Source organism: Rutilus rutilus (genome assembly GCF_951802725.1).
Source record: "Rutilus rutilus genome assembly, chromosome: 16".
NCBI lineage: Eukaryota > Metazoa > Chordata > Actinopteri > Cypriniformes > Leuciscidae > Rutilus > Rutilus rutilus.
In genome coordinates, this window is record NC_140224.1 from 32,803,333 (window position 1) to 32,816,840 (window position 13,508).

Sequence of the window (13,508 nt, forward strand, 5' to 3'; positions counted from 1 at the left end):
ATTAATCCACATTTCAAAATGAATATCCATTTTTCATATTGTGCATGACAATGTTGTGATGCCTAAATTCACAGAATTTTTTAAAGAGAAAATAATATAAAATATTATTATTTCTGGTTCTATCTATCTATCTATCTATCTATCTATCTATCTATCTATCTATCTATCTATCTATCTATCTATCGGCATATAGTTCTACAAAAAGTTTTGTGTCTCTGCTAATATTAAGTATTTGTCATATTAGTGAAATAAAGGCAGAGCCAACATGAGCATGGAGAAAGTTGATACTCATATTAAGAATGAAGCTGATTAAATTGAGTATGATGTAACAATGACACCGTTTACATGTAAAAATATTTGACACTTGAATGGCCAGCTGCTTATTTCTGGCCATTTCTTTTGTGTATTTATGTGAGTAAAATGTTGTTGTTGTTTTTTAGTTTTTTTACTCTTGGTCAGAAAACTTCTTGGCCAAAGGCGCAATACTTTCTGCATGCTACTGCAACAACAAGATTGCTGTATAATGAGCAGTACATTGATTTTTTAGCAGTTTAGGGTTGCATAGTGTTCTTTTGAGATTCATACAATTCTTCATGTTACATTTACAGTAGAGGTTCTTCAGACTATTCTTCTGAGGAACTTAAGGTTCTCCAATGGCTTACGATTTTTAATAAGAGCCAATGACATTTAAAAATATGCACCTTTCTCTATTTGTGTATGTGCAAGCTAAAAAAAATTTTTTTAGTCATGCAAATATTATTTGTTTCATTCATGCATAATGTAACATCAAATATGACATTTTTAAACCCATCAATCAAGTTGTTACATTAGCCAAGCATGCACTTAATGCATTCCACCGTGTGCGTATATAAGTATTTATGGTCTATATTAATAGGTCTTTATGAGGTGCCATGAAAATGCTAGCCTGGGCAAAACCATCGTTTTTGCATGTACATCTCTAGAGTAATTAGTCTCCCTTGCCTGGTTGGTTTGTCTGAAACACATGATTTAGTTTATAGAAACACCGTAGTGCTGATTTGTTTCCTTCAAGTTGACGCAGATACATGGTAGCGGGGGAAATTGTGTTTTGTGTTTCTGTGTAATATGTCAGGGGCAGAGCGCTGAGTCGACGTTCCAGGGAAAGATATGCACCGGGATGAGACTCTGGCAGTCGAGGTGTAAAAGCTGTCACTGCGCATATGAAGACAACAGAACCGGCTCAACTGTGGCTTCATCTAAGGACGGTGCCACAGGACTGTCTGAAAGCCTGAGCTTGTTTTTGTTTCTCCACAAGGCTGCCTATGAAATCAATAGTTTCATGGGCACTCAACTGTGACTTTTCTTACTTTCTTTCTCTCTCCCCCTTCCTCTATCAATCTGTTTTTCTGTCTGTGTTTTCAAAAATGAGTATGTGGTTTTATAACATTAGAGGTTCATGCAGCTCAGATAGTATATTTAAGAAGAAAATACACCCTCTCTCAACTTCACCATCAAAACAATCAATCATTCTGCCGAGAGCAAAGCCTGCGTTTACTCAATGTACAGTCGCCTGTCACAAAATGGGAAACAATATTACAGCAAAGCAAAAAGAATTACTGCAGAGGCATATATAAATAAAACAGAGATAGAACTTGTCTATCTATCCATCCATTTTTCTATTTGTCAGTCTGTCTATTATTCTATCTATCTGTTCTCTCTTTTTATGTAAGACCGATGGTGTTTTTACACATTTCTTACATGTAAAGTCTTAGTATGTAGAGAACAGAAAATTGCCACACAAAAAAACAAGCTCCATGCTTTCAGACTTGATTCTTCTTTATTCGTCTATGGCAGGTCATTTGCCAATTTAGCACACTGTAGACATTTGTTCTTACTTTTTTGCACACATACCAAAACACATTTGCGTATGTATAAGAAATTCAAATCTGGTGTGGCCAACAAACTGTTCAGAGCTCTTTTTTTATTTGTATTTTTTTATTACGTAACTGTAACTGGTTGGGCTACGATAAAGACAGAATACACTCGGCAGGACATTCGTGTGAACTTGAGGGGGTCTGACTTCATACATCCATTAAAACTCACCTTGGGACCGGTTAGTGAAAAGTCAAGTGCAAAAATGGCTCTGAAAAGGGAAGATGCTTCTAAGAAAAGCTCTAGCATCATTACTTTGAAGATGCCACTTGGTTAAGTATTTATTTTTCAAATGCATTTAAATTTATAGGCTATATTCATTATATGACACACCAGGTTGCTTTTACATTTAATATAGTTTATAGATCCCCTTAAGAGGTTGTGTTAGCATACAGGTAGGATGTAAATCCCAGAAGCAAATTCCTTGTAAGAGCACGAAAAGCAATATTGAGATTATTTAATATTAGTGAATCAGTTTCCCTCCTACTCTGTTGCAGTAAGTAGGGCAGCATTTGGATGGGTGGAGACGTAATGACTTGATGTATTGAGTTAGCGGTGTCACTTTGTATCCAGCATCTGCCGTCTAAATGAAGGACCATCTCGACTGTCTTCCGCTCGACCACCAGCTGCTGTGTGACAGCGTGCGAGGGAAACGAGTGTGACAGTGAGTGAGTGAGTGACAGATGCGCTGGGGACTGAGTGCACTTTGCTACTCCAGATCCCCTGGAGTAGACTCCCTTACTGTAACAGGAGTGACAGGACGTCAGCCCATGCCCAAAGAAATGTCTTCTGTCAAAGTTTCAAATCTCAATGTTTGGTTAAATGCCAGCCAGCCTATTTAGATCAATGTCCCTGTGTGAATTTAAACCTATAAAGCAGTGTTTCTCAACTGGTGCGTCGCTACCCAAAAGTGGGTCGCAAGACCGTTTTGAGTGTGTAGTCAAAGAAACAACAACAACGTAATTCTAAATGTTTTTCTAATTCGAGACTTTTATTTTGAAAGACACGCATAAACGCTGTTGATTTTTCTGCCAGACGCGGTTTAAAGGGTTAGTTCGCCCAAAAATTAAAATTATCTCATTAATTACTCACCTTTATGTCGTTCCAAACCCGTAAGACTTTCGTATATCTTTGAAACACAAATGAATATCTTTTTGATGATCTGAGCTTCTCTCAATCTCTGTCCCTCCATTGACAGCTACACAACTGAAACTTTGACGCTTCAAAAAGTTCATAAAGAGATCGTAACTAATCTATTTGGATTTTCTGAAGAGACTCGATCGCTTTATGATGAACAGATTGAATTTAGGCTTTTATCTTCATTTAATCATTGATTTTCTTGGAGGCAACCACCCTCTGCTTCGTGTCTTTGTCTCCACGTCGTGCATTAAACTGTGTATTATCCCTGTCAGGCTTTACAGGGTTAATAGTTGTTACTGTTGTCATTCTCTTGGATTTGAGGTAAAATATCTGTTGATATATGAGAGAAATGTAGATTCATTGGCTTTTATGGTTGACCAGGAGGGGTTTTCATTCGTAAATATCAGTGACCTTGTGGCTTTGCTCCAATGACCTTTCACTCAGTATTAGGCATGAGCTGAATAAAATATGATAATACAGACATAACAAAAACCTTTTTGCAGGAAAGGTTGCCGGCGGTTACCTGGGGACATGTTTTTCTTGGAAGAGGAAGATCTGAGAACGAGCGGAGCTTGAAATCCACAAACAGTTGCATAAAACACGATGACAAATAGAGCGCAATCTTACTTATCTCGGAAAACAAATGTATCTTCATTCACAGCTGGCATCCAACACTCCTGAGTTGCTCTGAGAAACGGTAAAATTTCATTGCAAAACTCAGACGGCACTTAAAAAATGCACATTATGCATGTTGGGTTTTACTCACAAGGTTTATAGTTGATAACCAGGAGGTAGCTGACAAATACATTACTGTACACTAAGGCCCCTATTTATTTGGGATCTCAAATAGCTTTTGCAAACTATGTGTGCATATCTAATTATTCATTTAGCCTTGCCTCACTTTATGACATTTGACAAGTTCTCAGTAAAATATATACTATAAGCCTTCATTTGCATTGTATACATTTAAATATGAATGTAATTTGTAGACCTATATCACATGCATGTCAGCAATCCAGATGAATTGTGTGCACTATGTATTCTAAGTTTACAAAGTTTTTGTTTTGCCATAATAATAGCGCTAATCAGATTAATACCTACCATCCAGTCGTTCATTTGCTTATACAGTAACTGTTTTTACAGTAAAACAGTGTTTTACAGTGTTTTAACTGTTTTAACAGTATCAGGATTTCTAAATCATTGTTTGAATGCATTTGCATGGCCACAACCTTGTATTTTGTGCATTCTTAGAACAACACCTCAAAGTCATTGTAAGAGCATGATTTCAATTTGTATTATTATTACTATTATTCTCAACTATGTACAGTGCTATATCATTTATCTTTCCTGTACTGCATTTACTTAAAGTTGTCCTTGTATTTTACTTTAAGTTTAAAGTAACTCCTTTTATGTTCAGACAAGTAGTATATGCTGTTTTAGCTAAAAAGATTCAAGAGGTAGAAGGGGGAGGAGAAACAGTTATCTTACTGTATCTTACGGATTTAAGACATGTAAGATTTCTCAGGAATTGGAGCCATAATTGAGCGCTTTTTGGAAGTACTGAACGAATCTAAAGGATTTTACATGTTTTTGCATTTTTGTGCGCTTGAAAATGAATGTACAACAGTTTAACGGACTGGTCGTGTGTTTTTGGATGCTTTAGACATTTCAACTCCAAATAGAAGCAAGAAAAAGGCGGCTTAGTCCTTGTTTCTATAGTCATTCATGGAAAATCTCAAGATTTGCTATTTTGTGCATCTGAAAGATACAATCCTCAGTAGAATACATTAGTCACTCAACTTTTTTGCGCATTCTATGAAGTTTGCACATTTTTATATGCAAACCTTTAAGCCGAGTTCAGACTGCACGATTTTCAAAGTAGTCGGGTCACTGTTCTTTTCACACTGCGTGACTATCTGGGTAACATTCAGTTGCTGGTGTGTTCACACTGCACGATGCATCGGCGACAGGAGGTTTCACACTGCATGACTTTCAGGAGGAAGAATCGCCGACAACTTCTGTCTGGTCCGCGACCTACGTTTCGCAACCAAACACACGCGAGAAGTGATAAGGAAATAGCGCAAAATCCCGCGTGCGTAAGACCGCAATTCTCGCGCGAGACTGAAATTGTTATTAAAAATGATAGCCTGCAAGAAGCTTGCGATCCAAATTGTCTGTGCACTGATTTGCAGCGGAAAGGAGAAAAAGAAAAACATATTATGCATTAGGAAATGGCTGGGAAGACAATGGGAGCAAGGACTGTGTGGTCGTAAAGTTGGGGGTAAATAAATAATTTTGCAATGTGCTGCTGTTGCTGCTGGTCAAGCAAATGTTTGTGCTTTGTTTCTGCTTGATATAATTGTAAATATATCTATTAAAATACTGATATTGTGGCCTATAACTCCTCCCCGAACTCCCCGCTGCTCTGTATCTTGCTCTCTCATTGGCTGTCGGTCATCGCCGATGTAGTTTTCAGTCAGAACACTTTTCACACAGCAGGATTTTGAATCGCCGACAGGCAGATATTTAACATGCCAAATATCTCACGGGCGTCGGCGATTCGTCGGCGATTCTCTCAGATCGCGTCTTTGGTCATTCACACTGCGTGATTGTCACTCGCGTGAACGAGCACCGATTTGCCTGTGATTTCGGGCATTTGTCGGCGATTTCTCAAAACCTGTCGGCGAGCCAAAATCGGGGCTAAAATCGTGTAGTCTGAACTCGGCATTAGTCATTCAGAGCTTAAGGGCTCACAGTCACAGTTCTATTTTTTTAAGTATAGATTTTGTGTACAAATATGTGATAAACATCTTGCATTTTAAATTGAGCAGAAAAGCGGTCAAATACAAATTTTGCTTCAGGACTCCATGGAGTTGCACAGCCTTTAATGTCAACAAAAGGTATAGAATGTATCCTCCCTTCTAAAACTGATTTGCCTGTTTACTTTGCTATCTTAACTGTGCATGATTATCTGGTAAGTTGCATTTCATTATTTTAATTTAGACTTTTTTCCCCGCTATGTGAGAATCACTGGTTTAGGCAAAAAGTCATCTTGTGTGCTGTCAGGACAGGAGTATTTTCTTTCACCACCCCACCGCCCTATAAGAACGTTTCTTGACTATACAACTAAACAAGTTTTTCACTGTCCTCGAATGTGTCCTGCTTTTTGCATTTTGATGATATTGACCTAAACGCATCCCAGCAGTGGTGACTCTTAAACGTAGCATCTGGCTAACAGAGACATTTGGCAGTAATTGCAGCTTTAACTGGCATGCGGTAATGAAGATCCATGGGCCTGGTTAAAGGTTTATCTGTGCACGTATGGCCCAGCAGATGCTAATGCACAGATTACCGTAAATGGGCAAAGACCTCTGATTTCCACACATGGGTGCTTCTTCATCAGCGCTAATATGCTAAAGTTTACCGAATAGCAGCATTATTATGTTTCGCACACATTCTACAAAGGGAAGTGAGAATCCGTTGGCATATATTTCTTCATTACTTTTGACATCAAAGCAGCACACAGCAGATCGGCATAATTTTATTCTCTATCATCCTCCCTCTATTTCTCACATTCACTTTTCACTCACTGTTCTGAGTATCTAAGCGCTTTATTCTCACACATATTCTTATTGGACTAAAGCTTCAGCAGCAAATCTGCACGAATGTCTGATTGAAATCCAATTCTTTTTATAAAGACACGCAGGTGAATAGTTGAGATGCCGACTAACACCTCACCACTGATTTCCAAACTCACTTCTGCGAGTCTATTTTCATGTCGTGTGTGCCGTTATCTGAGGTTCTAATGCATAAAGAACTTGGCCAAGAATAAACCATTTACTGAATCATGAATATGGAAAATTTCCTCATTCCTTTCAGCATTTCCAATTATCGAAAAGTGCTATGTGTATTGTCAAAAAAATTCACACCAATTCTCTCTCTCTCTCTTACACTTCTCCGCCTGCCTTTGTCTGCCTCAACACAGTGGCTCTGTTCCAAGACTCAGTGAGCAGCTTTACTGTCTGCTGCCTACATAGCTGCCTTCTAATGTTTACTTTTTTTTTTCTTTTTTTTTTAAGCTAGTGATGAAATAGTTTAGCATTCCTGCCAACTGATATTTCAGCCTGAATAGCTACTGACAAGTGCCTAAATCCCCTCTAAAGCAAACCAATCAGAAGAACCATGCCAGCAAAGACTAGAAACCCCACTCAGGCTGGTTTAAGCCTTTGTTTTCAGCATTATAAGTGAAATTTAACCTCAAGTAGATGATTTCAACTCTCTACAGTACTTAAAGCCCATGTTGCAGGTTTTTTTTATTTTTTTTTATTAATATAACTTTGTATGAAAATACCATATGAAAAGTAAATGCAGGATTAAAAATTGTTTTGCAAGACATAAGGGCACAAATTTAATAGAAAACGTGACCGTTTCCTTGACCGTGTTGAAAAAGCGCTTTTTTTCACCATCGCGTCATATGACGTCACATGAGGTAGTCGTTTGCCTCTGCGTGACTGCGTTCGCGCTCAGTGCAGAGATATGTATTCAGTTGGAGCGGTCATGATTCAGTGTGTTTTCTGTGATTATTGTATTTCAATTAATCATCGTCGTGGTAAATGATTGTGAATTATGGCCTGTCAAGACATCGAGTCCACAGGTTTCCGAATAAGAAAAAGGACGGTGCAATCTTCCGTGCCAGTGTGCGTTTTGTGCCGCGAAAGAGACGGGACTTCACTTCTGCTTCTGCTTTGAAAAACGCGGTAGTGTGTAGCGTTCACTATAGACCGAATGATTATAATCCCGGCGATATGTGCACACTGTCCCAGCTCCTTCATCGGGTCGCCCGGTCCGCCGTCAGCATGTGGTTCGGCCGCCAGCGGGAAACATGACGCTCACGGATCCGTCAGAGATCACTGTACATCTGTTTTACAAAATGTGCCTTGTCTTAATTTAATTCATTAACATATCCTACATAAACTTGTAATGTAATGCATTTATGTGTTTGTTATTAGTCTGCAGCCGACACTATTATTATTATAAATATAATATATTATGTTCTATAATTCATTTTCAATCTGTACAAACCGACTTTAATGTTTGTGTTGGCTGTTTCTACATATAAAGTTTTTATAGAGTAAGACAGTTGTGATTGTGATCATTTTTTTATTCATCGTCACCAAATGGGTCGATTCAAAGCCTTTATAAAGTCCCTCTTCCTCTGGAAACTGTCTCCTAATGGCTGACACACACAACACATGCAGGTAAGGGTCTAAGTACTAGCTTTGCTATTGCCTGATACATGATGATAATAATCTGTACAGTATTGTGATCTGAGCATAGTGTTATACATATCGTCGGCTAACGTGAATACATCTATAAGCTAACACTGTTCTCTCGCCCTGTTCTCCTCACACCACAACTCGCCGTTGTTCTGTCTAACCCTGGCCTGTCCTGCTCACTTGGCTTCATATCAGGCTCATAATTATATGATATCATCATATAATATATATCAATTATAAATGAATTATATATATATATATATATATCATATGAGTAAACATTTAGGCTACAATTCCCTTTCCGAGCTGTCATTGCGATCCATTGCTTTCCTATTCGCTAGTTGATTTACTTTGACCGCTCTACCTCATGTTACGTCACTTCAGGTTCGGCAGTTTAAGAGATTTTCAAATGCGGAAGTAAAAATTTCTCACAAAAACGACTCCAGAAGCCTAAATAGCGTTTTATAAGTATATGTTTATATTTAAATCTAGTTCCTACATTATTTTTCTATACATTGGCTTACTGGGTACTCTAACCTGCAACATGGGCTTTAAGCATAATGCAGGAGTTCAAACTTACAGTATTTCAATTGAGTTCTGTAGTTAATGCTTCAAGCTTAAAAATGCATATACTATTGGTTAAAATATTTTTTTCAGTAATTAAATTTTACATTTAGTAACATACGTAATTTTTTACTTTACTTTTCAGTAATTAATGAATTATTTACAATCAACATTTCTCTTGCTTTGTCTGCCATCTGAGCCACTGAGGTTGTTTGCAATGTATTGTGGGATATATCAGCCTTCACATTCTGAGAGTGTCTGTAATACTTTAAATGCTGCCTATTTAGGCAGCTCACTAGCTTTTGGAACAAAGACAGTATATTGTGCCATATCCCAGCTAGTCTCACGTAGGCAGACCTTCAGACTGATGGCAGAAGGTCTGGACTCCATAGCAGCTTTCATTGGCCAAGGACCGGACAGGGGCCGTCTGGCTGACATGTAAAGCAACCAATCACAGTTTGTTTTGTTCAGCGTCATGTTAAGGGGCGGGAAAAATGTAACATCGATGTCCCTACAATAGAAGACCGGCGTGTGAAACTCTAAAAGAGTAAAAGAGTCTATGCTGTGATCTTCACTACTCCACATACTTTTGAAAATCCAGTGTTTAGTTCATCATGACAAGCGCTCATTGTCGCAGTTGTAAACACACAGCTTAATTTTATCATTTGCAAACATCACATTGAATGTTTTCTAACATTCTGAAGCAAGTAAAAAATGTACAAATAAAACATTTCAGAAAAAAATAGTTCCATAAACTGTGTATAGATAATGCGTTTGAGAACATTATTAAAGACCAAATAACTTTGAACAAACGCTCTGTTAACATTACTGGAATAATGTTTGTTCGTAACTCTGAGGGAACCTTACCGGAAACGTTAGAAGTTCTGAGAACGTTCCCTGTTAGCTAGGATCATGGTTTGTTTACAAAAGCATTATGCCTTATAAGATTTTAATGTGATGTTGTTTCCACTGCAGTATGTCAGAGGCTTGTTAATGCGATATGATTATCTCCAGAGAGCTAACACTATTAGGTCTGTGTTAAATACATCACAATTAAGTATTCATTCGTGTTAGACTGCGGTCCTGTTCGTTGTAGTATGTTGTAACTGCTTTCTGCATTAAACATTATGCATTAACTTATCTCACATTCTTCATGTTGAATCCCAGTGTGTGCTGTAATATGCAGAATATGAATTTTTAATGAGTACACTCATTTGACAAGAACGTCTGGTTTTACGGACATGATATGAGGTTTTTAATCCTTCATAATATCATACTAGATCTTTTGCTGTCAGCCGGCCTCTGAACGTTGTCTCTGTTGTTTCATATTAGAATGGAGAGAAGCATATCAGGGCAGCTTCACTGCGTTACAAGTGTAAAGTAGTTCAGTGGTTTACCATCAGAGCCTGTGTCATCCCACTGCAAAATTCAGGAAAATGGAGCTAGTGATTGATATGGAAATATTGACCCATTCCCAGCGTTTGACTGTGTTACTAGAGTTGTGGCAGGGCAAATGATGCATTAGCTTTTACAGTTGCATTGTGTAATGTCTATAAAGTAGTGACACCAAACATAGTTGCACATTTTTTTTTAATAATAATTCCAGACTGTTTCACAAACTTTGTCTGTTTACATTATTGTGAACTATTTGGCTATGTTACAGTTGAATCTTGTTACAATAATTTGGGCGATTAATTACATGCAAAATTATCGGTAACACTTTAAAATACGGATCCTTCGTTAATGAATAACAGGAACAAATGAGTAACACAATATTAACAATCTAGTAACTACAGTTAACTAACAAGTAACTCTGATTAACGAATTAGTAAGTAATAGCACACAGATTTAAGTGGTAGTTCACTATTAACTAATCAATAACTACTATTTTTTAATACTTCCCAGAGAACTACTGAATTTTTTACAGATTTAAGTGGTAGTTCACTAATAACTAATCAATAACTACAATTTTTTAATACTTCCCAGAGAAATAATGAAAAAAATTCACAATTCATGCAAAACTTAATAACTAATGCATGAAAAATTACTAGCACTAGATTAACATTACTGCTAGATACTGTACACTAATTATCAATATGTAGTAGCGTAGCAGACTTATGATTTGGGAAAGCTGTCAATAATTAGCCTATGCACTGCTGTCTTTTAGAGAACTATTCATAAACTAAACAATTTTTAAGAATTGTTTTTATAAATGCACTTGTCTGGATCACTTACCCTGTGGCGGATTTTCCGGCATTCCTCTGGACTGGCTTTGAATAACTTGACTCATCATGGTGAGTACTGGAACATACTGAGTCATCAGCCATCCAAATACCAGTTATTTTATTATTTAACCTACCTCTCAAAATTGTTTTTATGTATGTCTCTTTGTTCATATGTATATATATATATATATATATATATATATATATAAATATGTGTGTGTATATATATCCTGTGAATGATTAGATGACTCTACCCTTTCGGGTTGGCTCTTCATTAGTAACTACAGCATGGAATCATGATAACTAGTAATGACTCAAGTGTTAATGCATACTTTTATAGGACTTACAAATTATTTGGATCCGTATTCTAAAGTGAAGATCATGTTAACTAACTAGTAATGACTCAAGTGTTACTACATACCCCTATAGGAACTACTAATTATTTGGATCCGTATTCTAAAGTGAAGATCATGTTAACTAACTAGTAATGACTCAAGTGTTACTACATACCCCTATTTGGATCCGTATTCTAAAGTGAAGATCATGTTAACTAACTAGTAATGACTCAAGTGTTACTACATACCCCTATTTGGATCCGTATTCTAAAGTGAAGATCATGTTAACTAACTAGTAATGACTCAAGTGTTACTACATACCCCTATTTGGATCCGTATTCTAAAGTGAAGATCATGTTAACTAACTAGTAATGACTCAAGTGTCTCAAATGACTCAAGCTATAATAAAATAACTGGTATTTGGATGGCTGATGACTCAGTATGTTCCAGTACTCACCATGATGAGTCTAGTTATTCAAAGCCAGTCCAGAGGAATGCCGGAAAATCGGCCACAGGGTAAGTGTTCCAGACAAGTGCATTTATAAAAACAATTCTTAAAAATTATTTAGTTTATGAATAGTTCTCTAAAAGACAGCAGTGCATAGGCTAATTATTGACAGCTTTCCCAAATCATAAGTCTGCTACGCTACTACATATTTATAATTAGTGTACAGTATCTAGCAGTAATGTTAATCTAGTGCTAGTAATTTGTCCTGCATTAGTTATTAATTAGTTTTGCATGAATTGTGAATTTTTTTCATTATTTCTCTGGGAAGTATTGAAAAATAGTAGTTATTGATTAGTTATTAGTGAACTACCACTTAAATCTGTAAAAAAAATTCAGTAGTTCTCTGTGAAGTATTAAAAAATAGTAGTTATTGATTAGTTAATAGTGAACTACCACTTAAATCTGTGTGCTATTACTTACTAATTCGTTAATCAGAGTTACTTGTTAGTTAACTGTAGTTACTAGATTGTTAATATTGTGTTACTCATTTGTTCCTGTGTAGTTATTCATTAACGAAGGATCCGTATTTTAAAGTGTTACCAAATTATCTTGATTGCAAATTATATGTCTTTGAAACCATTGATTGTGAAGGTTTAATTCTCTTTAAATCTGAATTTAAAGTGCTTCTTAAATAATATTGTTAGTTTGAAAGAATGACACAAGTTCGAACAGGTAGAACAAAAATGTTTTTAAGAAAATTAAGAAAAAAAATTCTGTCTTTCTTTTTTAATAAAGGGTCTTTTGGAAGAAAGGAAAACTGTATGGTTAAGGATCATAGTATTATTTTGTTGTTTATTTGTACACTATTATTCAATAATTTGGGGTCGGTATGATTTTTTTATGTTTTTGAAAAGAAAGTCTCTTATGCTCACCAAGGTTTTATTTGATAAAAAATACAGTAATATCGTGAAATCGAATTACAATGTTCTTATTATTATTATCTTCTGATAATTTTTTTTGTGGATTTTATTTCAAGATTCATTGATAAATAGAAAGTCAAAAAGAACAGCATTTATTTGAAATAGATATCTTGTGTAACATTATAAATGTCCTCACTGTCACTTTTGATCAAATTAATGCATCCTTTTTGAATAAAGTATTTAACCATAAACTCCAGACTTTTGAGCTGTAAAAAATATGTTTTGAAAGCTTTTTTTTTTTTTTTCAGAAACCAACCTATAAAATAGCAGTTTAAGTTGAGTTTCTAGAATCAGCACCTGTTTTAGTTCACTTTGAGGCCAGACCGGTGGAATCAACCGCGGTTTGACTTTGTATCGGTGACCTGAGAATTTCATGGAATTATGATCATTTCACATACCCCTGAACATTCACTCCCAGCGGCTAGATAGTAGATTCCCAGCATCAAAATGTCAAAGATTGTTGTCTTGATATAGCTTTAACCATTTCCTGCTGGGCTCCGAGAGTCTAGTGTAAGTGATGCGGTGCCGTGTTTAAAAAGCAGGTCAGTGAGGAGATAAAAGCCAATAGGAAAGATCCTCCTAATGTGTTTCTCTGAATGACCCCGAAGACAGATCTCTGTACTAATCCC